This window comes from Ascaphus truei, chromosome 2 (assembly GCF_040206685.1).
Source record: "Ascaphus truei isolate aAscTru1 chromosome 2, aAscTru1.hap1, whole genome shotgun sequence".
Classification (NCBI taxonomy): Eukaryota; Metazoa; Chordata; class Amphibia; order Anura; family Ascaphidae; genus Ascaphus; species Ascaphus truei.
The window spans coordinates 482,455,151-482,482,554 of NC_134484.1; the positions used below are offsets into that span (position 1 = coordinate 482,455,151).

At 52.9% G+C, this 27,404-nt stretch overlaps 1 protein-coding gene across 3 annotated transcripts in view; it reads right to left on the reverse strand.

Moving 5' to 3' along the window:
• Window positions 1–26,785, reverse strand: part of LOC142488029 (uncharacterized) — a 48,245-nt gene extending 21,460 nt beyond the window's left edge. For 2 of the 3 annotated variants that reach the window (XM_075588376.1, XM_075588374.1), the window contains exons 1-2: window positions 26,523–26,785; window positions 24,270–24,405 (exon numbers count right to left, since the gene is read on the reverse strand). The gene's annotated coding sequence lies outside the window, so the exon portion shown is untranslated. Of the gene's footprint in view, window positions 1–24,269; window positions 26,029–26,522 lie in introns of those variants that run through there. The other variant, XM_075588375.1, reaches the window with a different exon arrangement.
• Window positions 26,786–27,404: the final 619 nt, after the last annotated feature.

A 27,404-nucleotide genomic window follows, 5' to 3' on the forward strand; every position in this document is an offset into this window, starting at 1 on the left:
TCTGTGTGTGTCGCTCTCTCTCTCTGTGTGTGTCGCTCTCTCTGTGTGTGTGTGTGTCGCTCTCTTTCTCTGTGTGTTTCGCTCTCTCTCTCTGTGTGTGTCGCTCTCTCTCTGTGTGTGTCGCTCTCTCTCTCTGTGTGTGTCGCTCTCTCTCTCTGTGTGTGTCGCTCTCTCTCTCTGTGTGTGTCGCTCTCTCTCTCTGTGTGTGTCGCTCTCTCTCTCTGTGTGTGTCGCTCTCTCTCTCTGTGTGTGTCGCTCTCTCTCTCTGTGTGTGTCGCTCTCTCTCTCTGTGTGTGTCGCTCTCTCTCTCTGTGTGTGTCGCTCTCTCTCTCTGTGTGTGTCGCTCTCTCTCTCTGTGTGTGTCGCTCTCTCTGTGTGTGTGTGTCGCTCTCTCTGTGTGTGTGTGTCGCTCTCTCTGTGTGTGTGACGCTCTATCTGTGTGTGTGTCGCTCTCTCTGTGTGTTTGTCGCTCTCTCTGTGTGTGTCGCTCTCTCTGTGTGTGTGTCGCTCTCTCTGTGTGTGTGTCGCTCTCTTTGTGTGTGTCGCTCTCTCTCTCTGTGTCGCTCTCTCTCTCTCTGTGTGTTGCTATCTTTCTCTCTCTCTCTCTCTCTGTGTGTGTCGCTCTCTCTCTGTGTGTGTGTCGCTCTCTCTCTCTGTGTGTGTGTCGCTCTCTCTCTCTGTGTGTGTGTCGCTCTCTCTGTGTGTGTGTCGCTCTCTGTGTGTGTGTCGCTCTCTGTGTGTGTGTCGCTCTCTGTGTGTGTGTCGCTCTCTCTGTGTGTGTGTCGCTCTCTCTGTGTGTGTCGCTCTCTCTGTGTGTGTCGCTCTGTGTGTGTGTCGCTCTGTCTGTGTGTGTGTCGCTCTGTCTGTGTGTGTGTCGCTCTCTCTGTGTGTGTGTCGCTCTCTCTGTGTGTGTCGCTCTCTCTGTGTGTGTCGCTCTGTGTGTGTGTCGCTCTCTCTCTCTGTGTCGCTCTCTCTCTCTCTGTGTGTGTCGCTCTCTCTCTGTGTGTGTGTCGCTCTCTCTGTGTGTGTGTCGCTCTCTCTGTGTGTGTGTCGCTCTCTCTGTGTGTGTGTCGCTCTCTCTGTGTGTGTGTCGCTCTCTCTGTGTGTGTGTCGCTCTCTCTGTGTGTGTGTCGCTCTCTCTGTGTGTGTGTGTCGCTCTCTCTGTGTGTGTGTCGCTCTCTCTGTGTGTGTGTCGCTCTCTTTGTGTGTGTCGCTCTCTCTCTCTCTCTGTGTGTCGCTCTCTCTCTCTCTCTGTGTGTCGCTCTCTCTCTCTCTCTGTGTCGCTATCTTTCTCTCTCTCTCTCTCTGTGTGTCGCTCTCTCTCTCTCTCTGTGTCGCGCTCTCTCTCTCTGTGTGTCGCGCTCTCTCTCTCTGTGTGTCGCTCTCTCTCTCTCTGTGTGTCGCTCTCTCTCTCTCTGTGTGTCGCTCTCTCTCTCTCTGTGTGTCGCTCTCTCTCTCTCTGTGTGTCGCTCTCTCTCTCTCTGTGTGTCGCTCTCTCTCTCTCTGTGTGTCGCTCTCTCTCTCTCTGTGTGTCGCTCTCTCTCTCTCTGTGTGTCGCTCTCTCTCTGTGTGTCGCTCTCTCTCTCTGTGTGTCGCTCTCTCTCTCTCTGTGTGTCGCTCTCTCTCTCTCTGTGTGTCGCTCTCTCTCTCTCTGTGTGTCGCTCTCTCTCTCTCTGTGTGTCGCTCTCTCTCTCTCTGTGTGTCGCTCTCTCTCTCTCTGTGTGTCGCTCTCTCTATCTCTGTGTGTCGCTCTCTCTCTCTGTGTGTGTCGCCCTCTCTCTCTGTGTGTCGCTCTCTCTCTGTGTGTGTCGCTCTCTCTCTCTCTGTGTGTGTCGCTCTCTCTCTGTGTGTTGCTCTCTCTGTGTGTGTGTCGCTCAGTGTGTGTGTCGTTCTCTCTGTGTGTGTGTCGCTCTCTGTGTGTGTGTGTCGCTCTCTGTGTGTGTGTGTCGCTCTCTGTGTGTGTGTGTGTCGCTCTCTCTGTGTGTGTGTCGCTCTCTCTGTGTGTGTGTCGCTCTCTCTGTGTGTGTGTCGCTCTCTCTGTGTGTGTGTCGCTCTCTCTGTGTGTGTGTCGCTCTCTGTGTGTGTGTCGCTCTCTCTGTGTGTGTGTCGCTCTCTCTGTGTGTGTGTCGCTCTCTGTGTGTGTGTCGCTCTCTCTGTGTGTGTGTCGCTCTCTCTGTGTGTTTGTCGCTCTCTCTGTGTGTGTGTCGCTCTGTCTGTGTGTGTGTCGCTCTCTCTGTGTGTGTGTCGCTCTCTCTGTGTGTGTCGCTCTCTCTGTGTGTGTGTCGCTCTCTCTCTCTGTGTCGCTCTCTCTCTCTGTGTCGCTCTCTCTCTCTCTGTGTCGCTCTCTCTCTCTCTGTGTCGCTCTCTCTCTGTGTCGCTCTCTCTCTCTCTCTGTGTCGCTCTCTCTCTGTGTCGCTCTCTCTGTGTCGCTCTCTCTCTGTGTCGCTCTCTCTCTGTGTCGCTCTCTCTCTGTGTCGCTCTCTCTCTGTGTCGCTCTCTCTCTGTGTCGCTCTCTCTCTGTGTCGCTCTCTCTCTGTGTGTCGCTCTCTCTCTCTGTGTCGCTCTCTCTCTCTGTGTGTCGCTCTCTCTCTCTGTGTGTCGCTCTCTCTCTCTGTGTGTCGCTCTCTCTCTCTCTGTGTCGCTCTCTCTCTCTCTGTGTCGCTCTCTCTCTCTCTGTGTGTTGCTGTCTCTCTCTCTGTGTGTCGCTGTCTCTCTCTGTGTGTGTCGCTGTCTCTCTCTGTGTGTGTCGCTCTCTCTCTCTCTCTGTGTGTCGCTCTCTCTCTCTCTCTGTGTGTCGCTCTCTCTCTCTCTGTGTGTCGCTCTCTCTCTCTCTGTGTGTCGCTCTCTCTCTCTCTGTGTGTCGCTCTCTCTCTCTCTGTGTGTCGCTCTCTCTCTCTCTCTGTGTGTCGCTCTCTCTCTCTCTGTGTGTCGCTCTCTCTCTCTCTGTGTGTCGCCCTCTCTCTCTGTGTGTGTCGCTCTCTCTGTGTGTGTCGCTCTCTCTGTGTGTGTGTCGCTTTCTCTGTGTGTGTGTCGCTCTCTCTGTGTGTGTGTCGCTCTCTGTGTGTGTGTCGCTCTCTGTGTGTGTGTGTCGCTCTCTCTCTGTGTGTCGCTCTCTCTCTCTGTGTGTCGCTCTCTCTCTGTGTGTGTCGCTCTCTCTCTCTGTGTGTCGCTCTCTCTCTCTGTGTGTCGCTCTCTCTCTCTGTGTGTCGCTCTCTCTCTCTCTGTGTGTCGCTCTCTCTCTCTGTGTGTCGCTCTCTCTCTCTCTGTGTCGCTCTCTCTCTCTGTGTGTCGCTCTCTCTCTCTGTGTGTCGCTCTCTCTCTGTGTGTGTCGCTCTCTCTCTCTGTGTGTGTCGCTCTCTCTGTGTGTGTCGCTCTCTCTGTGTGTGTCGCTCTCTCTGTGTGTGTCGCTCTCTCTCTCTCTCTGTGTGTGTCGCTCTCTCTCTCTCTCTGTGTGTGTCGCTCTCTCTCTCTGTGTCGCTCTCTCTCTCTCTCTCTGTGTCGCTCTCTCTCTCTCTCTGTGTGTCGCTATCTTTCTCGCTCTCTCTCTGTGTGTGTCGCTCTCTGTGTGTCGCTCTCTCTGTGTGTGTCGCTCTCTCTCTGTGTGTGTCGCTCTCTCTCTCTCTGTGTGTGTCGCTCTCTCTCTCTGTGTGTCGCTCTCTCTCTCTCTGTGTGTCGCTCTCTCTCTCTGTGTGTCGCTCTCTCCCTCTCTGTGACGCTCTCTCTCTCTGTGTGTCGCTCTCTCTCTGTGTGTGTCGCTCTCTCTCTCTGTGTGTGTCGCCCTCTCTCTCTGTGTGTGTCGCTCTCTCTGTGTGTGTCGCTCTCTCTGTGTGTGTCGCTCTCTCTGTGTGTGTCGCTCTCTCTCTCTCTGTGTGTGTCGCTCTCTCTCTCTGTGTGTGTCGCTCTCTTTCTCTGTGTGTGTCGCTCTCTTTCTCTGTGTGTTTCGCTCTCTCTCTCTGTGTGTGTCGCTCTCTCTCTGTGTGTGTCGCTCTCTCTCTCTGTGTGTGTCGCTCTCTCTCTGTGTGTGTCGCTCTCTCTCTCTGTGTGTGTCGCTCTCTCTCTCTGTGTGTGTCGCTCTCTCTCTGTGTGTGTCGCTCTCTCTCTCTGTGTGTGTCGCTCTCTCTCTCTGTGTGTGTCGCTCTCTCTCTCTGTGTGTGTCGCTCTCTCTCTCTGTGTGTGTCGCTCTCTCTCTCTGTGTGTGTCGCTCTCTCTCTCTGTGTGTGTCGCTCTCTCTCTCTGTGTGTGTCGCTCTCTCTCTCTGTGTGTGTCGCTCTCTCTGTGTGTGTGTGTCGCTCTCTCTGTGTGTGTGTGTCGCTCTCTCTGTGTGTGTGACGCTCTATCTGTGTGTGTGTCGCTCTCTCTGTGTGTTTGTCGCTCTCTCTGTGTGTGTCGCTCTCTCTGTGTGTGTGTCGCTCTCTCTGTGTGTGTGTCGCTCTCTTTGTGTGTGTCGCTCTCTCTCTCTGTGTCGCTCTCTCTCTCTCTGTGTGTTGCTATCTTTCTCTCTCTCTCTCTCTCTCTCTGTGTGTGTCGCTCTCTCTCTGTGTGTGTGTCGCTCTCTCTCTCTGTGTGTGTGTCGCTCTCTCTCTCTGTGTGTGTGTCGCTCTCTCTGTGTGTGTGTCGCTCTCTCTGTGTGTGTCGCTCTCTGTGTGTGTGTCGCTCTCTCTGTGTGTGTGTCGCTCTCTCTGTGTGTGTCGCTCTATCTGTGTGTGTGTCGCTCTGTCTGTGTGTGTGTCGCTCTGTCTGTGTGTGTGTCGCTCTGTCTGTGTGTGTGTCGCTCTCTCTGTGTGTGTGTCGCTCTCTCTGTGTGTGTCGCTCTCTCTGTGTGTGTCGCTCTGTGTGTGTGTCGCTCTCTCTCTCTGTGTCGCTCTCTCTCTCTCTGTGTGTGTCGCTCTCTCTCTGTGTGTGTGTCGCTCTCTCTGTGTGTGTGTCGCTCTCTCTGTGTGTGTGTGTCGCTCTCTCTGTGTGTGTGTCGCTCTCTCTGTGTGTGTGTCGCTCTCTCTGTGTGTGTGTCGCTCTCTCTGTGTGTGTGTCGCTCTCTCTGTGTGTGTGTGTCGCTCTCTCTGTGTGTGTGTCGCTCTCTCTGTGTGTGTGTCGCTCTCTTTGTGTGTGTCGCTCTCTCTGTGTGTGTCGCTCTCTCTCTCTCTCTGTGTGTCGCTCTCTCTCTCTCTCTGTGTCGCTATCTTTCTCTCTCTCTCTCTCTGTGTGTCGCTCTCTCTCTCTCTCTGTGTGTCGCTCTCTCTCTCTGTGTGTCGCGCTCTCTCTCTCTGTGTGTCGCGCTCTCTCTCTCTGTGTGTCGCTCTCTCTCTCTCTGTGTGTCGCTCTCTCTCTCTCTGTGTGTCGCTCTCTCTCTCTCTGTGTGTCGCTCTCTCTCTCTCTGTGTGTCGCTCTCTCTCTCTCTGTGTGTCGCTCTCTCTCTCTCTGTGTGTCGCTCTCTCTCTCTCTGTGTGTCGCTCTCTCTCTGTGTGTCGCTCTCTCTCTCTCTGTGTGTCGCTCTCTCTCTCTCTGTGTGTCGCTCTCTCTCTGTGTGTCGCTCTCTCTCTCTCTGTGTGTCGCTCTCTCTCTCTCTGTGTGTCGCTCTCTCTCTCTCTGTGTGTCGCTCTCTCTCTCTCTGTGTGTCGCTCTCTCTCTCTCTGTGTGTCGCTCTCTCTATCTCTGTGTGTCGCTCTCTCTCTCTGTGTGTGTCGCCCTCTCTCTCTGTGTGTCGCTCTCTCTCTGTGTGTGTCGCTCTCTCTCTCTCTGTGTGTGTCGCTCTCTCTCTGTGTGTTGCTCTCTCTGTGTGTCGCTCTCTCTCTCTGTGTGTGTTGCTCTCTCTCTGTGTGTGTCGCTCTCTCTCTCTGTGTGTGTCGCTCTCTCTCTCTCTGTGTGTTGCTCTCTCTGTGTGTGTGTCGCTCAGTGTGTGTGTCGTTCTCTCTGTGTGTGTGTCGCTCTCTGTGTGTGTGTCGCTCTCTGTGTGTGTGTGTCGCTCTCTGTGTGTGTGTGTCGCTCTCTGTGTGTGTGTGTGTCGCTCTCTCTGTGTGTGTGTCGCTCTCTCTGTGTGTGTGTCGCTCTCTCTGTGTGTGTGTCGCTCTCTCTGTGTGTGTGTCGCTCTCTGTGTGTGTGTCGCTCTCTCTGTGTGTGTGTCGCTCTCTCTGTGTGTGTGTCGCTCTCTGTGTGTGTGTCGCTCTCTCTGTGTGTGTGTCGCTCTCTCTGTGTGTGTGTCGCTCTCTCTGTGTGTGTGTCGCTCTGTCTGTGTGTGTGTCGCTCTGTCTGTGTGTGTGTCGCTCTCTCTGTGTGTGTGTCGCTCTCTCTGTGTGTGTCGCTCTCTCTGTGTGTGTGTCGCTCTCTCTCTCTGTGTCGCTCTCTCTCTCTGTGTCGCTCTCTCTCTCTCTGTGTCGCTCTCTCTCTGTGTCGCTCTCTCTCTCTCTGTGTCGCTCTCTCTCTGTGTCGCTCTCTCTCTCTCTCTGTGTCGCTCTCTCTCTGTGTCGCTCTCTCTGTGTCGCTCTCTCTCTGTGTCGCTCTCTCTCTGTGTCGCTCTCTCTCTGTGTCGCTCTCTCTCTGTGTCGCTCTCTCTCTGTGTCGCTCTCTCTCTGTGTCGCTCTCTCTCTGTGTCGCTCTCTCTCTGTGTCGCTCTCTCTCTGTGTGTCGCTCTCTCTCTCTGTGTCGCTCTCTCTCTCTGTGTGTCGCTCTCTCTCTCTGTGTGTCGCTCTCTCTCTCTCTGTGTCGCTCTCTCTCTCTCTGTGTCGCTCTCTCTCTCTCTGTGTGTTGCTGTCTCTCTCTCTGTGTGTCGCTGTCTCTCTCTGTGTGTGTCGCTGTCTCTCTCTGTGTGTGTCGCTCTCTCTCTCTCTCTGTGTGTCGCTCTCTCTCTCTCTCTGTGTGTCGCTCTCTCTCTCTCTGTGTGTCGCTCTCTCTCTCTCTGTGTGTCGCTCTCTCTCTCTCTGTGTGTCGCTCTCTCTCTCTCTGTGTGTCGCTCTCTCTCTCTCTCTGTGTGTCGCTCTCTCTCTCTCTGTGTGTCGCTCTCTCTCTCTCTGTGTGTCGCCCTCTCTCTCTGTGTGTGTCGCTCTCTCTGTGTGTGTCGCTCTCTCTCTCTGTGTGTGTCGCTCTCTCTGTGTGTGTGTCGCTTTCTCTGTGTGTGTGTCGCTCTCTCTGTGTGTGTGTCGCTCTCTGTGTGTGTGTCGCTCTCTGTGTGTGTGTGTCGCTCTCTCTGTGTGTGTGTCGCTCTCTCTGTGTGTGTGTCGCTCTCTCTGTGTGTGTGTCGCTCTCTGTGTGTGTGTCGCTCTCTGTGTGTGTGTCGCTCTCTGTGTGTGTGTCGCTCTCTCTGTGTGTGTCGCTCTCTCTCTCTGTCGCGCTCTCTCTCTGTGTCGCTCTCTCTCTGTGTTTCGCTCTTTCTCTCTCTCTGTGTCGCTCTCTCTCTCTCTCTGTGTCGCTCTCTCTCTCTCTGTGTCGCTCTCTCTCTCTGTGTCGCTCTCTCTCTCTGTGTCGCTCTCTCTCTCTCTGTGTCGCTCTCTCTCTCTCGCTCTCTCTCTGTGTCGCTCTCTCTCTGTGTCGCTCTCTCTCTCTCTCTGTGTGTCGCTCTCTCTCTCTCTGTGTCGCTCTCTCTCTCTCTCTGTGTCGCTCTCTCTCTCTGTGTCGCTCTCTCTCTCTCTGTGTCGTTCTCTCTCTCTCTGTGTCGCTCTCTCTCTCTCTGTGTCGCTCTCTCTCTCTCTCTCTGTGTCGCTCTCTCTCTCTGTGTCGCTCTCTCTCTCTGTGTCGCTCTCTCTCTCTGTGTCGCTCTCTCTCTCTGTGTCGCTCTCTCTCTGTGTCGCTCTCTCTCTCTGTGTGTCGCTCTCTCTCTGTGTGTCGCTCTCTCTCTCTCTCTGTGTGTCGCTCTCTCTCTCTGTGTGTCGCTCTCTCTCTCTGTGTGTCGCTCTCTCTCTCTCTGTGTCGCTCTCTCTCTCTCTGTGTCGCTCTCTCTCTCTCTGTGTGTTGCTGTCTCTCTCTCTGTGTGTCGCTGTCTCTCTCTGTGTGTGTCGCTGTCTCTCTCTGTGTGTGTCGCTCTCTCTCTCTCTCTGTGTGTCGCTCTCTCTCTCTCTCTGTGTGTCGCTCTCTCTCTCTCTGTGTGTCGCTCTCTCTCTCTCTGTGTGTCGCTCTCTCTCTCTCTGTGTGTCGCTCTCTCTCTCTCTGTGTGTCGCTCTCTCTCTCTCTCTGTGTGTCGCTCTCTCTCTCTCTGTGTGTCGCTCTCTCTCTCTCTGTGTGTCGCCCTCTCTCTCTGTGTGTGTCGCTCTCTCTGTGTGTGTCGCTCTCTCTCTCTGTGTGTGTCGCTCTCTCTGTGTGTGTGTCGCTTTCTCTGTGTGTGTGTCGCTCTCTCTGTGTGTGTGTCGCTCTCTGTGTGTGTGTCGCTCTCTGTGTGTGTGTGTCGCTCTCTCTCTGTGTGTCGCTCTCTCTCTCTGTGTGTCGCTCTCTCTCTGTGTGTGTCGCTCTCTCTCTCTGTGTGTCGCTCTCTCTCTCTGTGTGTCGCTCTCTCTCTCTGTGTGTCGCTCTCTCTCTCTCTGTGTGTCGCTCTCTCTCTCTGTGTGTCGCTCTCTCTCTCTCTGTGTCGCTCTCTCTCTCTGTGTGTCGCTCTCTCTCTCTGTGTGTCGCTCTCTCTCTGTGTGTGTCGCTCTCTCTCTCTCTGTGTGTGTCGCTCTCTCTGTGTGTGTCGCTCTCTCTGTGTGTGTCGCTCTCTCTGTGTGTGTCGCTCTCTCTCTCTCTCTGTGTGTGTCGCTCTCTCTCTCTCTCTGTGTGTGTCGCTCTCTCTCTCTGTGTCGCTCTCTCTCTCTCTCTCTCTCTGTGTCGCTCTCTCTCTCTCTCTCTGTGTCGCTATCTTTCTCGCTCTCTCTCTGTGTGTGTCGCTCTCTGTGTGTCGCTCTCTCTGTGTGTGTCGCTCTCTCTCTGTGTGTGTCGCTCTCTCTCTGTGTGTGTCGCTCTCTCTCTCTCTGTGTGTGTCGCTCTCTCTCTCTGTGTGTCGCTCTCTCTCTCTCTGTGTGTCGCTCTCTCTCTCTGTGTGTCGCTCTCTCTCTCTCTGTGACGCTCTCTCTCTCTGTGTGTCGCTCTCTCTCTGTGTGTGTCGCTCTCTCTCTCTGTGTGTGTCGCCCTCTCTCTCTGTGTGTGTCGCTCTCTCTGTGTGTGTCGCTCTCTCTGTGTGTGTCGCTCTCTCTGTGTGTGTCGCTCTCTCTCTCTCTGTGTGTGTCGCTCTCTCTCTCTGTGTGTGTCGCTCTCTCTGTGTGTGTGTGTGTCGCTCTCTTTCTCTGTGTGTTTCGCTCTCTCTCTCTGTGTGTGTCGCTCTCTCTCTGTGTGTGTCGCTCTCTCTCTCTGTGTGTGTCGCTCTCTCTCTCTGTGTGTGTCGCTCTCTCTCTCTGTGTGTGTCGCTCTCTCTCTCTGTGTGTGTCGCTCTCTCTCTCTGTGTGTGTCGCTCTCTCTCTCTGTGTGTGTCGCTCTCTCTCTCTGTGTGTGTCGCTCTCTCTCTCTGTGTGTGTCGCTCTCTCTCTCTGTGTGTGTCGCTCTCTCTCTCTGTGTGTGTCGCTCTCTCTCTCTGTGTGTGTCGCTCTCTCTCTCTGTGTGTGTCGCTCTCTCTCTCTGTGTGTGTCGCTCTCTCTCTCTGTGTGTGTCGCTCTCTCTCTCTGTGTGTGTCGCTCTCTCTGTGTGTGTGTGTCGCTCTCTCTGTGTGTGTGTGTCGCTCTCTCTGTGTGTGTGACGCTCTATCTGTGTGTGTGTCGCTCTCTCTGTGTGTTTGTCGCTCTCTCTGTGTGTGTCGCTCTCTCTGTGTGTGTGTCGCTCTCTGTGTGTGTGTGTCGCTCTCTGTGTGTGTGTCGCTCTCTCTGTGTGTGTGTCGCTCTCTCTGTGTGTGTGTCGCTCTGTCTGTGTGTGTGTCGCTCTCTCTGTGTGTGTGTCGCTCTCTCTGTGTGTGTGTCGCTCTCTCTGTGTGTGTCGCTCTCTCTGTGTGTGTGTCGCTCTCTCTCTCTGTGTCGCTCTCTCTCTCTGTGTCGCTCTCTCTCTCTGTGTCGCTCTCTCTCTCTGTGTCGCTCTCTCTCTCTCTGTGTCGCTCTCTCTCTCTCTGTGTCGCTCTCTCTCTCTCTGTGTCGCTCTCTCTCTCTCTGTGTCGCTCTCTCTCTCTCTGTGTCGCTCTCTCTCTGTGTCGCTCTCTCTCTCTCTCTCTGTGTCGCTCTCTCTCTGTGTCGCTCTCTCTGTGTCGCTCTCTCTCTGTGTCGCTCTCTCTCTGTGTCGCTCTCTCTCTGTGTCGCTCTCTCTCTGTGTCGCTCTCTCTCTGTGTCGCTCTCTCTCTGTGTCGCTCTCTCTCTGTGTCGCTCTCTCTCTGTGTCGCTCTCTCTCTGTGTCGCTCTCTCTCTGTGTCGCTCTCTCTCTGTGTGTCGCTCTCTCTCTGTGTGTCGCTCTCTCTCTCTGTGTGTCGCTCTCTCTCTCTGTGTGTCGCTCTCTCTCTCTGTGTGTCGCTCTCTCTCTCTGTGTGTCGCTCTCTCTCTCTGTGTGTCGCTCTCTCTCTCTCTGTGTCGCTCTCTCTCTCTCTGTGTGTTGCTGTCTCTCTCTCTGTGTGTCGCTGTCTCTCTCTGTGTGTGTCGCTGTCTCTCTCTGTGTGTGTCGCTCTCTCTCTCTCTCTGTGTGTCGCTCTCTCTCTCTCTCTGTGTGTCGCTCTCTCTCTCTCTGTGTGTCGCTCTCTCTCTCTCTGTGTGTCGCTCTCTCTCTCTCTGTGTGTCGCTCTCTCTCTCTCTGTGTGTCGCTCTCTCTCTCTCTGTGTGTCGCTCTCTCTCTCTCTCTGTGTGTCGCTCTCTCTCTCTCTGTGTGTCGCTCTCTCTCTCTCTGTGTGTCGCCCTCTCTCTCTGTGTGTGTCGCTCTCTCTGTGTGTGTCGCTCTCTCTCTCTGTGTGTGTCGCTCTCTCTGTGTGTGTGTCGCTTTCTCTGTGTGTGTGTCGCTCTCTCTGTGTGTGTGTCGCTCTCTGTGTGTGTGTCGCTCTCTGTGTGTGTGTGTCGCTCTCTCTGTGTGTGTGTCGCTCTCTCTGTGTGTGTGTCGCTCTCTCTGTGTGTGTGTCGCTCTCTGTGTGTGTGTCGCTCTCTGTGTGTGTGTCGCTCTCTGTGTGTGTGTCGCTCTCTCTGTGTGTGTCGCTCTCTCTCTCTGTCGCGCTCTCTCTCTGTGTCGCTCTCTCTCTGTGTCGCTCTCTCTCTCTCTGTGTCGCTCTCTCTCTCTCTGTGTCGCTCTCTCTCTCTGTGTCGCTCTCTCTCTCTCTGTGTCGCTCTCTCTCTCTCGCTCTCTCTCTGTGTCGCTCTCTCTCTCTCTCTGTGTGTCGCTCTCTCTCTCTCTGTGTCGCTCTCTCTCTCTGTGTCGCTCTCTCTCTCTCTGTGTCGCTCTCTCTCTCTCTGTGTCGCTCTCTCTCTCTCTCTGTGTCGCTCTCTCTCTCTCTCTGTGTCGCTCTCTCTCTCTGTGTCGCTCTCTCTCTCTGTGTCGCTCTCTCTCTCTGTGTCGCTCTCTCTCTGTGTCGCTCTCTCTCTGTGTCGCTCTCTCTCTCTGTGTCGCTCTCTCTCTGTGTCGCTCTCTCTCTCTGTGTGTCGCTCTCTCTCTGTGTGTCGCTCTCTCTCTCTCTCTGTGTGTCGCTCTCTCTCTCTGTGTGTCGCTCTCTCTCTCTCTGTGTCGCTCTCTCTCTCTCTGTGTCGCTCTCTCTCTCTCTGTGTGTTGCTGTCTCTCTCTCTGTGTGTCGCTGTCTCTCTCTGTGTGTGTCGCTGTCTCTCTCTGTGTGTGTCGCTCTCTCTCTCTCTCTGTGTGTCGCTCTCTCTCTCTCTCTGTGTGTCGCTCTCTCTCTCTCTGTGTGTCGCTCTCTCTCTCTCTGTGTGTCGCTCTCTCTCTCTCTGTGTGTCGCTCTCTCTCTCTCTGTGTGTCGCTCTCTCTCTCTCTCTGTGTGTCGCTCTCTCTCTCTCTGTGTGTCGCTCTCTCTCTCTCTGTGTGTCGCCCTCTCTCTCTGTGTGTGTCGCTCTCTCTGTGTGTGTCGCTCTCTCTCTCTGTGTGTGTCGCTCTCTCTGTGTGTGTGTCGCTTTCTCTGTGTGTGTGTCGCTCTCTCTGTGTGTGTGTCGCTCTCTGTGTGTGTGTCGCTCTCTGTGTGTGTGTGTCGCTCTCTCTCTGTGTGTCGCTCTCTCTCTCTGTGTGTCGCTCTCTCTCTGTGTGTGTCGCTCTCTCTCTCTGTGTGTCGCTCTCTCTCTCTGTGTGTCGCTCTCTCTCTCTGTGTGTCGCTCTCTCTCTCTCTGTGTGTCGCTCTCTCTCTCTGTGTGTCGCTCTCTCTCTCTCTGTGTCGCTCTCTCTCTCTCTGTGTCGCTCTCTCTCTCTGTGTGTCGCTCTCTCTCTCTGTGTGTCGCTCTCTCTCTGTGTGTGTCGCTCTCTCTCTCTGTGTGTGTCGCTCTCTCTGTGTGTGTCGCTCTCTCTGTGTGTGTCGCTCTCTCTGTGTGTGTCGCTCTCTCTCTCTCTCTGTGTGTGTCGCTCTCTCTCTCTGTGTCGCTCTCTCTCTCTCTCTCTGTGTCGCTCTCTCTCTCTCTCTGTGTGTCGCTATCTTTCTCGCTCTCTCTCTGTGTGTGTCGCTCTCTGTGTGTCGCTCTCTCTGTGTGTGTCGCTCTCTCTCTGTGTGTGTCGCTCTCTCTCTGTGTGTGTCGCTCTCTCTCTGTGTGTGTCGCTCTCTCTCTCTCTGTGTGTGTCGCTCTCTCTCTCTGTGTGTCGCTCTCTCTCTCTCTGTGTGTCGCTCTCTCTCTCTGTGTCGCTCTCTCTCTCTCTGTGTCGCTCTCTCTCTCTCTGTGACGCTCTCTCTCTCTGTGTGTCGCTCTCTCTCTCTGTGTGTGTCGCCCTCTCTCTCTGTGTGTGTCGCTCTCTCTGTGTGTGTCGCTCTCTCTGTGTGTGTCGCTCTCTCTGTGTGTGTCGCTCTCTCTGTGTGTGTCGCTCTCTCTGTGTGTGTCGCTCTCTCTGTGTGTGTCGCTCTCTCTCTCTGTGTGTGTCGCTCTCTCTCTCTGTGTGTGTCGCTCTCTCTGTGTGTGTGTGTGTCGCTCTCTTTCTCTGTGTGTTTCGCTCTCTCTCTCTGTGTGTGTCGCTCTCTCTCTGTGTGTGTCGCTCTCTCTCTCTGTGTGTGTCGCTCTCTCTCTCTGTGTGTGTCGCTCTCTCTCTCTGTGTGTGTCGCTCTCTCTCTCTGTGTGTGTCGCTCTCTCTCTCTGTGTGTGTCGCTCTCTCTCTCTGTGTGTGTCGCTCTCTCTCTCTGTGTGTGTCGCTCTCTCTCTCTGTGTGTGTCGCTCTCTCTCTCTGTGTGTGTCGCTCTCTCTCTCTGTGTGTGTCGCTCTCTCTCTCTGTGTGTGTCGCTCTCTCTCTCTGTGTGTGTCGCTCTCTCTGTGTGTGTGTGTCGCTCTCTCTGTGTGTGTGTGTCGCTCTCTCTGTGTGTGTGACGCTCTATCTGTGTGTGTGTCGCTCTCTCTGTGTGTTTGTCGCTCTCTCTGTGTGTGTGACGCTCTATCTGTGTGTGTCGCTCTCTCTGTGTGTGTCGCTCTATCTGTGTGTGTGTCGCTCTGTCTGTGTGTGTGTCGCTCTGTCTGTGTGTGTGTCGCTCTGTCTGTGTGTGTGTCGCTCTCTCTGTGTGTGTGTCGCTCTCTCTGTGTGTGTCGCTCTCTCTGTGTGTGTCGCTCTCTCTGTGTGTGTCGCTCTGTGTGTGTGTCGCTCTCTCTCTCTGTGTCGCTCTCTCTCTCTCTGTGTGTGTCGCTCTCTCTCTGTGTGTGTGTCGCTCTCTCTGTGTGTGTGTCGCTCTCTCTGTGTGTGTGTCGCTCTCTCTGTGTGTGTGTCGCTCTCTCTGTGTGTGTGTCGCTCTCTCTGTGTGTGTGTCGCTCTCTCTGTGTGTGTGTCGCTCTCTCTGTGTGTGTGTCGCTCTCTCTGTGTGTGTGTGTCGCTCTCTCTGTGTGTGTGTGTCGCTCTCTCTGTGTGTGTGTCGCTCTCTCTGTGTGTGTGTCGCTCTCTTTGTGTGTGTCGCTCTCTCTGTGTGTGTCGCTCTCTCTCTCTCTCTGTGTGTCGCTCTCTCTCTCTCTCTGTGTCGCTATCTTTCTCTCTCTCTCTCTCTGTGTGTCGCTCTCTCTCTCTCTCTGTGTGTCGCTCTCTCTCTCTGTGTGTCGCGCTCTCTCTCTCTGTGTGTCGCGCTCTCTCTCTCTGTGTGTCGCTCTCTCTCTCTCTGTGTGTCGCTCTCTCTCTCTCTGTGTGTCGCTCTCTCTCTCTCTGTGTGTCGCTCTCTCTCTCTCTGTGTGTCGCTCTCTCTCTCTCTGTGTGTCGCTCTCTCTCTCTCTGTGTGTCGCTCTCTCTCTCTCTGTGTGTCGCTCTCTCTCTCTCTGTGTGTCGCTCTCTCTCTGTGTGTCGCTCTCTCTCTCTCTGTGTGTCGCTCTCTCTCTCTCTGTGTGTCGCTCTCTCTCTCTCTGTGTGTCGCTCTCTCTCTCTCTGTGTGTCGCTCTCTCTCTCTCTGTGTGTCGCTCTCTCTCTCTCTGTGTGTCGCTCTCTCTCTCTCTGTGTGTCGCTCTCTCTCTCTCTGTGTGTCGCTCTCTCTATCTCTGTGTGTCGCTCTCTCTCTCTGTGTGTGTCGCCCTCTCTCTCTGTGTGTCGCTCTCTCTCTGTGTGTGTCGCTCTCTCTCTCTCTGTGTGTGTCGCTCTCTCTCTGTGTGTTGCTCTCTCTGTGTGTCGCTCTCTCTCTCTGTGTGTGTTGCTCTCTCTCTCTGTGTGTGTCGCTCTCTCTCTCTGTGTGTGTCGCTCTCTCTCTCTCTGTGTGTTGCTCTCTCTGTGTGTGTGTCGCTCAGTGTGTGTGTCGTTCTCTCTGTGTGTGTGTCGCTCTCTGTGTGTGTGTGTCGCTCTCTGTGTGTGTGTGTCGCTCTCTGTGTGTGTGTGTGTCGCTCTCTCTGTGTGTGTGTCGCTCTCTCTGTGTGTGTGTCGCTCTCTCTGTGTGTGTGTCGCTCTCTCTGTGTGTGTGTCGCTCTCTCTGTGTGTGTGTCGCTCTCTCTGTGTGTGTGTCGCTCTCTGTGTGTGTGTCGCTCTCTCTGTGTGTGTGTCGCTCTCTCTGTGTGTGTGTCGCTCTCTCTGTGTGTGTGTCGCTCTCTGTGTGTGTGTCGCTCTCTCTGTGTGTGTGTCGCTCTCTCTGTGTGTGTGTCGCTCTCTCTGTGTGTGTCGCTCTGTCTGTGTGTGTGTCGCTCTCTCTGTGTGTGTGTCGCTCTCTCTGTGTGTGTCGCTCTCTCTGTGTGTGTGTCGCTCTCTCTCTCTGTGTCGCTCTCTCTCTCTGTGTCGCTCTCTCTCTCTGTGTCGCTCTCTCTCTCTCTGTGTCGCTCTCTCTCTCTCTGTGTCGCTCTCTCTCTCTCTGTGTCGCTCTCTCTCTCTCTGTGTCGCTCTCTCTCTCTCTGTGTCGCTCTCTCTCTGTGTCGCTCTCTCTCTCTCTCTGTGTCGCTCTCTCTCTGTGTCGCTCTCTCTGTGTCGCTCTCTCTGTGTCGCTCTCTCTGTGTCGCTCTCTCTCTGTGTCGCTCTCTCTCTGTGTCGCTCTCTCTCTGTGTCGCTCTCTCTCTGTGTCGCTCTCTCTCTGTGTCGCTCTCTCTCTGTGTGTCGCTCTCTCTCTCTGTGTCGCTCTCTCTCTCTGTGTGTCGCTCTCTCTCTCTGTGTGTCGCTCTCTCTCTCTGTGTGTCGCTCTCTCTCTCTGTGTGTCGCTCTCTCTCTCTCTGTGTCGCTCTCTCTCTCTCTGTGTGTTGCTGTCTCTCTCTCTGTGTGTCGCTGTCTCTCTCTGTGTGTGTCGCTGTCTCTCTCTGTGTGTGTCGCTCTCTCTCTCTCTCTGTGTGTCGCTCTCTCTCTCTCTCTGTGTGTCGCTCTCTCTCTCTCTGTGTGTCGCTCTCTCTCTCTCTGTGTGTCGCTCTCTCTCTCTCTGTGTGTCGCTCTCTCTCTCTCTGTGTGTCGCTCTCTCTCTCTCTCTGTGTGTCGCTCTCTCTCTCTCTCTGTGTGTCGCTCTCTCTCTCTCTGTGTGTCGCTCTCTCTCTCTCTGTGTGTCGCCCTCTCTCTCTGTGTGTGTCGCTCTCTCTGTGTGTGTCGCTCTCTCTCTCTGTGTGTGTCGCTCTCTCTGTGTGTGTGTCGCTTTCTCTGTGTGTGTGTCGCTCTCTCTGTGTGTGTGTCGCTCTCTGTGTGTGTGTCGCTCTCTGTGTGTGTGTGTCGCTCTCTGTGTGTGTGTGTCGCTCTCTCTGTGTGTGTGTCGCTCTCTCTGTGTGTGTGTCGCTCTCTCTGTGTGTGTGTCGCTCTCTGTGTGTGTGTCGCTCTCTGTGTGTGTGTCGCTCTCTGTGTGTGTGTCGCTCTCTCTGTGTGTGTCGCTCTCTCTCTCTGTCGCGCTCTCTCTCTGTGTCGCTCTCTCTCTGTGTCGCTCTCTCTCTGTGTCGCTCTCTCTCTCTCTCTGTGTCACTCTCTCTCTCTCTCTGTGTCGCTCTCTCTCTCTCTGTGTCGCTCTCTCTCTCTGTGTCGCTCTCTCTCTCTCTGTGTCGCTCTCTCTCTCTCGCTCTCTCTCTGTGTCGCTCTCTCTCTGTGTCGCTCTCTCTCTCTCTCTGTGTGTCGCTCTCTCTCTCTCTGTGTGTCGCTCTCTCTCTCTCTCTGTGTCGCTCTCTCTCTCTGTGTCGCTCTCTCTCTCTCTGTGTCGCTCTCTCTCTCTCTGTGTCGCTCTCTCTCTCTCTCTCTGTGTCGCTCTCTCTCTCTGTGTCGCTCTCTCTCTCTGTGTCGCTCTCTCTCTCTGTGTCGCTCTCTCTCTCTGTGTCGCTCTCTCTCTCTGTGTCGCTCTCTCTCTCTGTGTCGCTCTCTCTCTGTGTCGCTCTCTCTCTCTGTGTCGCTCTCTCTCTGTGTCGCTCTCTCTCTCTGTGTGTCGCTCTCTCTCTGTGTGTCGCTCTCTCTCTCTCTCTGTGTGTCGCTCTCTCTCTCTCTCTCTGTGTGTCGCTCTCTCTCTCTCTCTCTGTGTCGCTCTCTCTCTCTGTGTGTTGCTCTCTCTCTCTCTCTCTCTGTGTCGCTCTCTCTCTCTCTCTCTGTGTCGCTCTCTCTCTCTCTCTCTGTGTCGCTCTCTCTCTCTGTGTCGCTCTCTCTCTCTCTGTGTCGCTCTCTCTTGCTCTGTGTCGCTCTCTCTTGCTCTGTGTCGCTCTCTCTCTCTCTGTGTCGCTCTCTCTCTCTCTCTGTGTCGCTCTCTCTCTCTGTGTCGCTCTCTCTCTCTCTGTGTCGCTCTCTCTCTCTCTCTCTGTGTCGCTCTCTCTCTCTCTCTGTGTCGCTCTCTCTCTCTCTGTGTCGCTCTCTCTCTCTCTGTCGCTCTCTCTCTCTGTGTCGCTCTCTCTCTGTGTCGCTCTCTCTCTGTGTCGCTCTCTCTCTCTGTGTCGCTCTCTCTCTGTGTGTCGCTCTCTCTCTCTCTGTCGCTCTCTCTCTCTGTGTGTCGCTCTCTCTCTCTCTCTGTGTGCCGCTCTCTCTCTCTCTCTGTGTGCCGCTCTCTCTCTCTCTCTCTCTCTCTGTGTCGCTCTCTCTCTCTGTGTGTTGCTCTCTCTCTGTGTGTCGCTGTCTCTCTCTGTGTGTGTCGCTCTCTCTCTCTCTCTGTGTGTCGCTCTCTCTCTCTCTCTGTGTGTCGCTCTCTCTCTCTGTGTGTGTCGCTCGCTCTCTCTGTGTGTGTCGCTCTCTCTCTCTGTGTGTGTCGCGCTCTCTCTGTGTGTGTCGCTCTCTCTCTGTGTGTGTCGCTCTCTCTCTGTGTGTGTCGCTCTCTCTCTCTGTGTGTGTCGCTCTCTCTCTCTGTGTGTGTCGCTCTCTCTCTCTGTGTGTGTCGCTCTCTCTCTGTGTGTGTCGCTCTCTCTCTCTGTGTGTCGCTCTCTCTCTCTCTCTCTGTGTGTCGCTCTCTCTCTCTCTCTCTGTGTGTCGCTCTCTCTCTCTCTGTGTGTCGCTCTCTCTCTCTCTCTCTGTCGCTCTCTCTCTCTGTGTCGCTCTCTCTCTGTGTGTGTGTCGCTCTCTCTCTGTGTGCGTGTCGCTCTCTCTCTGTGCGTATCGCTCTCTCTCTCTGTGTGTCGCTCTCTCTCTCTCTCTCTGTGTCTCTCTCTCTCTCTGTGTGTGTGTCGCTCTCTCTCTCTCTGTGTGTCACTCTCTCTGTGTGTCACTCTCTCTCTCTCTGTGTCACTCTCTCTCTCTCTCTGTCGCTCTCTCTCTCTCTGTGTTGCTCTCTCTCTCTCTGTGTCGCTCTCTCTCTCACCCACTCTGGAGCTGGATATCTTACTATATATATCTTAACTGTCCTATACCTACACCGAAATAACCTATACTGCTTTCTTCCAGATCTGACTCAAGCTTCACACAGGAGACATCGGAATCTCCCCTAACCCAGAAGACAGGTAGGGAACACCTCCCCTCCAATGCATAACATTGTGGGAATGAGGGTACCTGGACTGCGGATCAGGTAAGATTACACACACACACGTAACAAGGACTAATTGTAGTATAATGTAATACAATAAATAAACTTATGTCAAAACGAATGTTGTTACTAGGAATTTATTCAATTTATGTTATTTTTTAAAGCGGGTTGGGGGCGGGACTAGGGCGGGCTTGGGGGCGGGACTAGGACGGGTTGGGGGCGGGTCTAGGGCGGGACTAGGGTTGGGTTGGGGCTAGGTGGCGAGTAGATTTTTTTGTTCGGCGAGTAGATTTTTGGGTGATTTGTCGACCACTGTGTGTGTGTATATATATATATATATAAATAAATATATACATATATATAAATAAATATATACATATTTTTAAAAAAAAAAATCACTTGTGAGCACATTCACATGTCTTAGGCTGGTTTGCCACCCTGCCTTTCACCATTATCACACCCAGCATACAGTGCTTCACTGCAGCAAGGGATTCTGGGAAATGACATGCAAATGAGCACACCGTGTCAGCTTTTGCCTGAAAAACAATTGCTACATGGCACCCATATAAGCTAATGCTCGCTGTTAACACAGCTTTAAAGCACAACATGGGAATCAGATGCAAAGCCAGAGAAACCATTCACAGACATGTTTCAACCTTAATGGGTATCATCAGTGTGAAGTTGGTTGTTTTGCTGGCTTTGAATGTGGTCACAAGTGATTTTTTTCTATTTGCTATATGCAGTATGGTGGAGGTTTCTTGTTGCTTTTTTCACCCACCATAACTTAAAACGTGATGGTATATGTAATATGTACAGTATGTATGTATGTATATATAAATAAATAAATCCATTTGTCAGCACATATTCTACTGCTAGTGCTGACATTAGTCGTCTCAACCGCAAATTTTGGTATCTTATCCAAGCGGACGTTAAACTTAGTAAAATACTCACTGCACCACCGTTTTGTCCTACAGAAGGGCGCCCACGATAAGAGACTCTGTAGTTAGGGCTGAATTTGGGACAGCAAAGACCACCACTACAAGGTTTTTGAGCACACCACTTCAGGGAACTTGTCCATGTCTTTCCTGTGACCAATGCGGGAATATTCAAAAGGGCCCAACATTTACACATCCCCAAACAGGGCGTAAATATCACATGAAACATTACACCAAATGTGATACAGATTTCGTGGTGTACCTGATCAAGTGCCCGTGTGGTATGGCCTATGTTGGCGAAACAACCCGCAAACTGAAGGAGAGGGTGAGCCAGCATAAATCCATGATTCGACGTCGGGTTCAAGATCAACCGGTGTCCGCACGCTTTGTAGCAGCAGGACATGGTATTAGTCAGCTACGGGTACAAATCATAGACCACGTCTCAAAACAGAGACTTGGAGGCAATAGGGTTCTTACCCTTAAGAAACATGAGGCCTACTGGATACATGAATTGGGGACTTTACATCCCCAGGGTCTTAACCGTGATTACGACTTGACGGGCCTCTGAGGAGTGGACTTTATGTTAACGAAGGATGCTAAAATTGGTTATCTATCGGTGGGATGCTATTTGAGATAGTGGCGTTTTGTTACGGCACTAGCCCATTGGTGTCAACCATCACCATCTTGCTCCTTGTTAGTCCATACACATGCTATGTGTACCAGCGATTATCTCAGCGTATAGATGTGACCTGTTAGTGGGGTTCCCCCTGGTTTTCGTTTATATCCATAGGCCTCAACGTATTAGGTTCTGTACCTCCTGTCTTATATTGTACCCTACATACTGACTTAATATCATCCTGCTTGATATCTGGGCACCAGCCCTTATGATATGGACTATTCATTGCAGTTCAAAATGTGACATGTTTACTTTAATTGTATTTTTGCCTTAATTGTTCTATCCATCCTCTCCATTGCTTCCCTGTCCCACTTTTATTTGTTTATTTATTAGTCACTCATGATGTGTTATGATTATTTTTCTCTTTGGTTGTGGTACTGCTGTTCACTTTGTTAGTCAATATTTTTGGATACGCATTTGGAGAGTTTAATGACATAGATTGAACTAAGCTTGGAGATGGTTTGTCCACTCCTTACTTTCAGCTAAGTGGTGTTTAGTAATTAAGGGTAGCATATGCTAATGGATGATGTATACATTTCTTTAAATGTATAGGACAGGTTTATTTTTTTTGACATACAGGGTTTGTTCCTTCAGTCTGCGGGGGACCTCTGGAGACCACCTGAGGTTTCCTCTGAGTTTACACGGGTACCAATCTGGAGGTGTCCACAGGGGATACCTGCGGGGAAGAACCGGTGGCCTCACATCTGCTGTGGGGGCACCGCGGACCCGTAGGGACCTCCATGGGTCCCCAGACCCCCGTGGGAACAACCCGAGGCCCCTCAGACACCTGTGGGTCTGTCCCGGGGCCCCCCAAACACCCACGGGCCTACCCTGGAGACCCCATTGGGCCCACGGTGACCTCCTGATGGACCACGGCGCTGTCGGGGACCACCGTAGGCCTGCAGACCCTGTTTGAAACCTGTTGCTGGGCCACTGTGAGGTCTACGGACACCCTTCAGGGCATTAACCCTGTATGTCAAAGAATAAATCATGTATTTATGGGGGGGTATAGGGGGTGGGTTATGTAGTGTTTATTTAATATAGTTATGTTTATTGTTAACGGGGGTGGTGGAAGTGGGTATTGTCCCCAAGCCAGGGTGGGTAGGCCTCCCTGTGGGTAGTGGCTGGTTAGGCCTCACGGGTTGGGGTAGTGGGGGAGGGTGTTTATGCCTCCCGAGTGGTGGGTGAGGGTGGGTTAACCCCTTTATGACTATAGCGGTTAATGACCGCTAAGGTGATTAAGGGGTTAGGGGACATTACATTGGCTATTTTGATTGTTTGGTATGTTTTGCAGCACCAGAGGAAAATAGTCAGGATGAAGCTGAGGATAAAGACGGCCTTAATCGTGGGTGCCTGTGAAAGGTAAGTGTAATATGTATTTACTGTATTTATTGTATTTGAAATGGACAAATGCATTATTATCCATATGTGGATAATAGTAATTTTGCCCATTACTGTATTGTATGTGTTAGGGGGCAGGGGGAGGGTGGTGTATTTACTTAGACAAATTGTTTATTTTTTTGAGGCACACCATTGGTACCGCAGGCCTGCGGGGACCCCCGGGGGGACCCCGGGACGGCCGCGGGGATCACCTGCGGGGTCAGCCGAGGACACCCGCCGACATGTTGTATGGGTGTCACGCCTGCAAAAATATAAACAAAGAAGTTTTTCTTAGTCCAACTTTTTTCAGGGACCATTTAACACCTCTAGCCATAAATCACATCTACACATGGAAGAGGGACAAGCACAGATAACATTCCAAGAGACACTGTTTTTAAGTATACCCTTTGCTTGCTTTATTCATTTTAACATCGCCGGAAGAAGAGATCGAAAACTTACACAAATAAAAGCATTTAGTTAGCAACAGAACGGTATCGTCTATTCATTTTTGATTATTGAAGCTCGGCTAACACGGTACTAATACATACACACATACACATATATATATATATACACACACATATACAGTGTTCGACAAATCTGGTAGCCCGCATGCCTCGGGGTGACTCCTATTGGCCCAAGCAGCACACGTGGGTTTTTTTTAATTTTCCCTGCTCACTGAAAAAAATAAATCCTCCTATTTGATTGGTGTGACGCGACTTGGCACACAGAAAAAAAAATTTTTTGGCGCGCATCCAGGCTCTATATGAGCTCGCATGGATGCGGCCTTCCTTTTCTAACTTAATCCTTCCTGAGCGCATCTGAGGTAAGTACTCTCCCATACCCCCACACGCCTCTCCCATGCATCTCCCAGACCCCCACATGCCCCCCCATGCGTCTTCCATGCTCTTCCAATGTCCACCCACATGCCGATGTCCCCCGCGCCTCTCCGATGTCCCCCGCGGGTCTCTGGGTCTCCAATTCCCCTGCGCCTCTCCGATGTCCCCCGTGCTTTTACGATGTCCCCTGCCTCTCCGATGTCCCCTGCGCCTCTCCGAGGTCCCCCGCGGGTCTCTGATGTACCCCGCGCCTCAGCGATGTACCCCGTGCCTCTCAGATGTCCCCCGCGCCACTCCAATGTCCCCCACAGGTCTCTCGGTCTCCGATATCCCCCGCGGGTCTTTGATGTCCCCCGTGCCTCTCCGATGTCCCCCCGCGACTCTCCGGTGTCCCCTGCGCCTCTCTGATGTCCCCCGCGGGTCTCTGGGTCTTTGATGTCCCCCCGCGCCTCTCCGATGTCCCCCGCGGGTCTCTGATGTCCTCCGCGCCTCTGCGATGTCCCCCCTGCGCCTCTCCGATGTCCCCCCCGCGACTCTCCGATGTACCCCGTGGGTCTCCGATGTCCCCCCCGCGCCTCTCTGATGGCCCCCTCGGGTCTCTGGGTCTTTGATGTCCCCCCCGCGCCTCTCAGATGTACCCCGCGGGTCTCCGATGTCCCCCCCGCGACTCTCTGATGTCCCCCCCGCGCCCATCTGACGTCCCCCACGGGTCTCTGGTCTCCGATGTCACGCCCGCGGGTCTCTTGGTCTCCGATGTCCCCCCCGCGCCTCTCCGATGTCCCCCCCGCGCCTCTCTGATGACCCTCCGCGCCTCTCTGATGTCCCCCGCGGGTCTCTTGGTCTCCGATGTCCCCCGCGCCTCTCTGATGTTCCCCGCGGGTCTCCTATATTTCTCAGGCGCCTCTCCGATGTCCCCCCGCGCCTCTCCGATGTCCCCCCCGCGCCTCTCCGATGTTCCCCCCGCACCTCTCCGATGTTCCCCCGCACCTCTCCGATGTTCCCCCCGCACCTCTCCGATGTTCCCCCGCACCTCTCCGATGTCCCCTGCGGGTCTCCGATGTCCCCCGCGGGTCTCCGATGTCCCCCGCGGGTCTCTGATGTCCCCCGCGGGTCTTTGATGTCTCCCGCGCCTCTGCGATGTCCCCCGTGGGTCTCTGGGTCTCCGATATCCCCCACGGGTCTCTGGGTCTCCGATGTCCCCCGCGGGTCTCCGATGTCCCCCGCGGGTCTCCGATGTCCCCCGCGGGTCTCCGTTGTCCCCCGCGGGTCTCTGATGTCCCCCGCGGGTCTCTGATGTCCCCCGCGGGTCTCTGATGTCCCCCGCGGGTCTCTGGGTCTCCGATGTCCCCCGTGGGTCTCTGGGTCTCCGATGTCCCCCGCGGGTCTCTGGGTCTCCGATGCCCCCGCGCCTCTGCGATGTCTCCCGCGGGTCTCTGGGTCTCCGATGTCCCCCGCGCCTCTGCGATGTGTCCCGTGGGTCTCTGGGTCTCCGATGTCCCCCACGCCTCTGCGATGTCTCCCGTGGGTCTCTGGGTCTCCGATGTCCCCCGTGGCTCTCCGGTGATCGGGACCTGGAGCGGGACTCCCGGCGCGGTTATGCTTAGTCTCGCGGAATTTGGAGCGCTTCCTCACCCGCGAGCGGCTCCGTTTCTTGTGTGTGTGACTGACTGTGTGTGACTGACTGACTGTGTGTGACTGACTGACTGTGTGTGACTGACTGACTGTGTGTGACTGACTGACTGTGTGTGACTGACTGTGTGTGACTGACAGACTGTGTGTGACTGACTGACTGTGTGTGACTGACTGACTGACTGTGTGTGACTGACTGACTGTGTGTGACTGACTGACTGTGTGTGACTGACTGACTGTGTGTGACTGACTGACTGTGTGTGACTGACTGACTGTGTGTGACTGACTGACTGTGTGTGACTGACTGACTGTGTGTGACTGACTGACTGTGTGTGACTGACTGTGTGTGACTGACAAGGGAAAAAAACTACTCAGTAATTGAGGAGTGCTTCGCAGTAAAGTAGGCAATTGAGGCCTTGAGGCATTACCTGGCGGGAGTCCATTTCACATTGGTAACAGTCCATGCTCCATTGAAGTGGTTAAATAGTATGAAAGACTCTAATGCTAGGTTGACCAGGTGGTATATGGCCCTCCAACCCTTCTCGTTTGAGATTCAGCACAGACCTGGAAAAGAAAATGCTTTTTGTGCGAATGCTGATTTCTTCTTGAGAAGGGGTGTTTGTTTGGGCTTCAGCCGTGCGTGTCCCCAGCCACACACTAACAGGGGAGGAATGTGACAGGGTGAATAAACATCACCAGCCCTATGCCTGGTTAGTCTGATCTCAGCTGCCTCATCAATGTGTTTTAAAACCCCCAGGCTGTACACAGACGCAGGCTAGCTGGTCAAGAGAGAGGACTGAAATACTGAAGTAGATTGTTGCTATAAGGTCTGTGTTGAAAATGCATGTTTGACGAACTGTCTGCCTTTTTGTATGCTGTCTGAAGCATGGAGATAAGCTGAAACTCTGGAGGGAGAACAGCTTGATTTAAGGTCTGTTTTCTGGGACAGTTTTATTTTGATGCTAAATTGTTTCTGTGGAGTTGAGCAGAAAGGGCCAAGCCCTGCTCAGGACTGATGCTGCTTACTTTATTTATGCTGAAGAAAAGCTCGTTAGTTTTGTGTGCCATATTTTGAGGCTCAATAAAAAAGCCTCATCAAGAAAACCTGCGTGTGGTTGCATGTACCCAGCAACAGTAGGACATACCTCCTGAAGAAGCGTCATATGACGCGAAACGCGTACAGGTGACGTCACTACGCAGCGGGGAGCGAACGTCACGACGGAAGCCCAGCCTGCTGCGGATACCCAGCGGTCCTGCACTAGGGGTGTTCTCCTTCTTATTTAAGCAGTCATATAATCTCTGCACCCTGTGCTTACGTAATTGTAGTTCTGTGGCATATTGAACTGAGAATTCACCATTGTGTATAGACTGTGTGGGTTTATAGATCCTATGTGATCTTTTTTATTTATTTATGTAATTTATTGTTATTTTGAGTCAATTTATATAGCTTTGAATTTTTTGACTGATTTTTCTTTTCTCTTTTGCGCCATATAAATAAAGACATACATACATAGGATAGAAAGAGAGGGGCGCAAATATATCTAACAGTATTAATATGTATCTGTGGATGCTGCCACAATGTAAAGGACACACACAGTTCCAATATATATCAAGGGGAGAGGAAAAACAAATTGTGCAAACCACTGACCACAATGCTTAAGTTACTAAACACTAATAAAGATGCAGTGCAATGAAAGTCCAATCTGTAGAATCCTGGGTATGTGATACCCTGTGATAAAGTCTTTTTAGATGAAACGCGTAGGGCTATGGTAGTCTTGTCCCTTGCATTTTACTAGCCTGCTGGAGTATATGCCTTATTCAAAGTAATTGGAACTTAAAAACTGCTATTAACGGCATTTCCGAACGATTTTACCCACAGGGGAGCTTCTGTATATCTTAAGTGGAAGCGAAGCGTCATCACGCAGACATCGCGAGATTTCCAGCCGAGGAGATCTTCATATACAGACGTCGGACGCAGACGGCGTCCTTTGGAGTTTATCCTGCGGCTAACAGTTCCTGTATTATAGTTCGAGACAAGGATTTTATCCTGACATGCTCATTTTTATCTGTGATTTCGCAAGTAGGATCTGTGCTTACGTTGTGTGTCAATAATACATAAATACTTCACCATATCTGGCTATCTTCTCATTTATAGATCCCACTCAATCCAGGATTCTACAGATTGGACTTTCATTGCATTGCAATCTTATTAGTGTTTAGTAATTTAAGCATTGTGCTCAGTGGTTTGCACCTTTTGTTTTTCCTCTCCCCTTGATAGATACACACATACTGTCAGACCAGGACTGTCCCCAGGCAAACGTGTCAGCCTCACAGAGAAGCTATAGCCCATAACACACACATGATGCTGGCCCCTGTGGTAATGAAGGAGTTAAACTCCAACCAATACTCCCTCAATCTAATTACTTTCTAACTCTATTTAATAACTTTCCCAATCTTATCCTCACTGATTCCTAATGTTAATTCCCAATGTAAAATAACCCCCATTATCTCCCAGTCCCTGTGATACCAGGAGGAGTAACCCCCCCAGTGCCAGAGGCTCCCCCTCACTATCAGAGGCTCAGCCTCTCAGGCTCCTGTGTGTAAGGAAGCTCAGAACAGCACTGGGATAATGTGCACAGGTCACACAAGGGAGGGGAAGGGAGGAGGAGGAAAGCACTTACCCAATAACACAGGCTGAAGATCTCTGTGCAGCAGGGGGTGGGCAATGTGAGGGGGGCACAGGAAAAGGGACTTAGAGGCTGCAGAGCCTATTCCTCAGTGTGTCCCCCCCTCAGTGCCTGAGATGTGCACTTTATCCCCTCCTCACTGTGTGTGTACTTCCTATGGAGGGTGGGGGGAGCCCCTGTGATCTCTCAGTCCTTCCCTGTGGGAGTGACCTGGATTCCCCCCTCAGGATGTGGGACAGTCTGTGCTCAGGATCAGTGTTTCCTGCCGGAATCAAACCTCACACACCAGCACATCCGGCTGAAACAGAGGGACCATAGAGAGGGAAGAGGGGAGGCCAGAGCGCCTCTAACCAGCTCCTCCTGAGCTCATATGGAACAGTGACCCCTGGTGGGCTCCCAAGCAAGGTGCGGTGAGTGCCTCCTGGTGAGAGCTGCACGTGGTGCTGGCTGTGAGCTGGTGAGAAACATAATGACAATCTCACCCTAATCTCTGACCCTATATAGTGCGGCCTGGTGATATACTCTGTGCTGTGTGTGTAGTGATGTCTGGTGATATACTCTGTGCCCGTGTGTGTATTGACGTCTGGTGATATACTCTGTGCCCGTGTGTGCAGTGACGTCTGGTGATATAGCCTGTGCCGTGTGTCTGGTGATATACTCTGTGTGCGTAGTGACGCTTGGTGATATACTCTGTGCCGTTTGTCTAGTGATATACTCTGCTGTGTGTGTAGTAATGCCTGGTGATATACTGTGTCCATGTGTGGTGACGTCTGGTGATATACGCTGTGCTGTGTGTGTAGTGATGTCTGCTGTGTGCCTGGTGATAACAGTTAAAAGGTGATCCCACACTTAAATATCAGCCTATCATTAAAGATT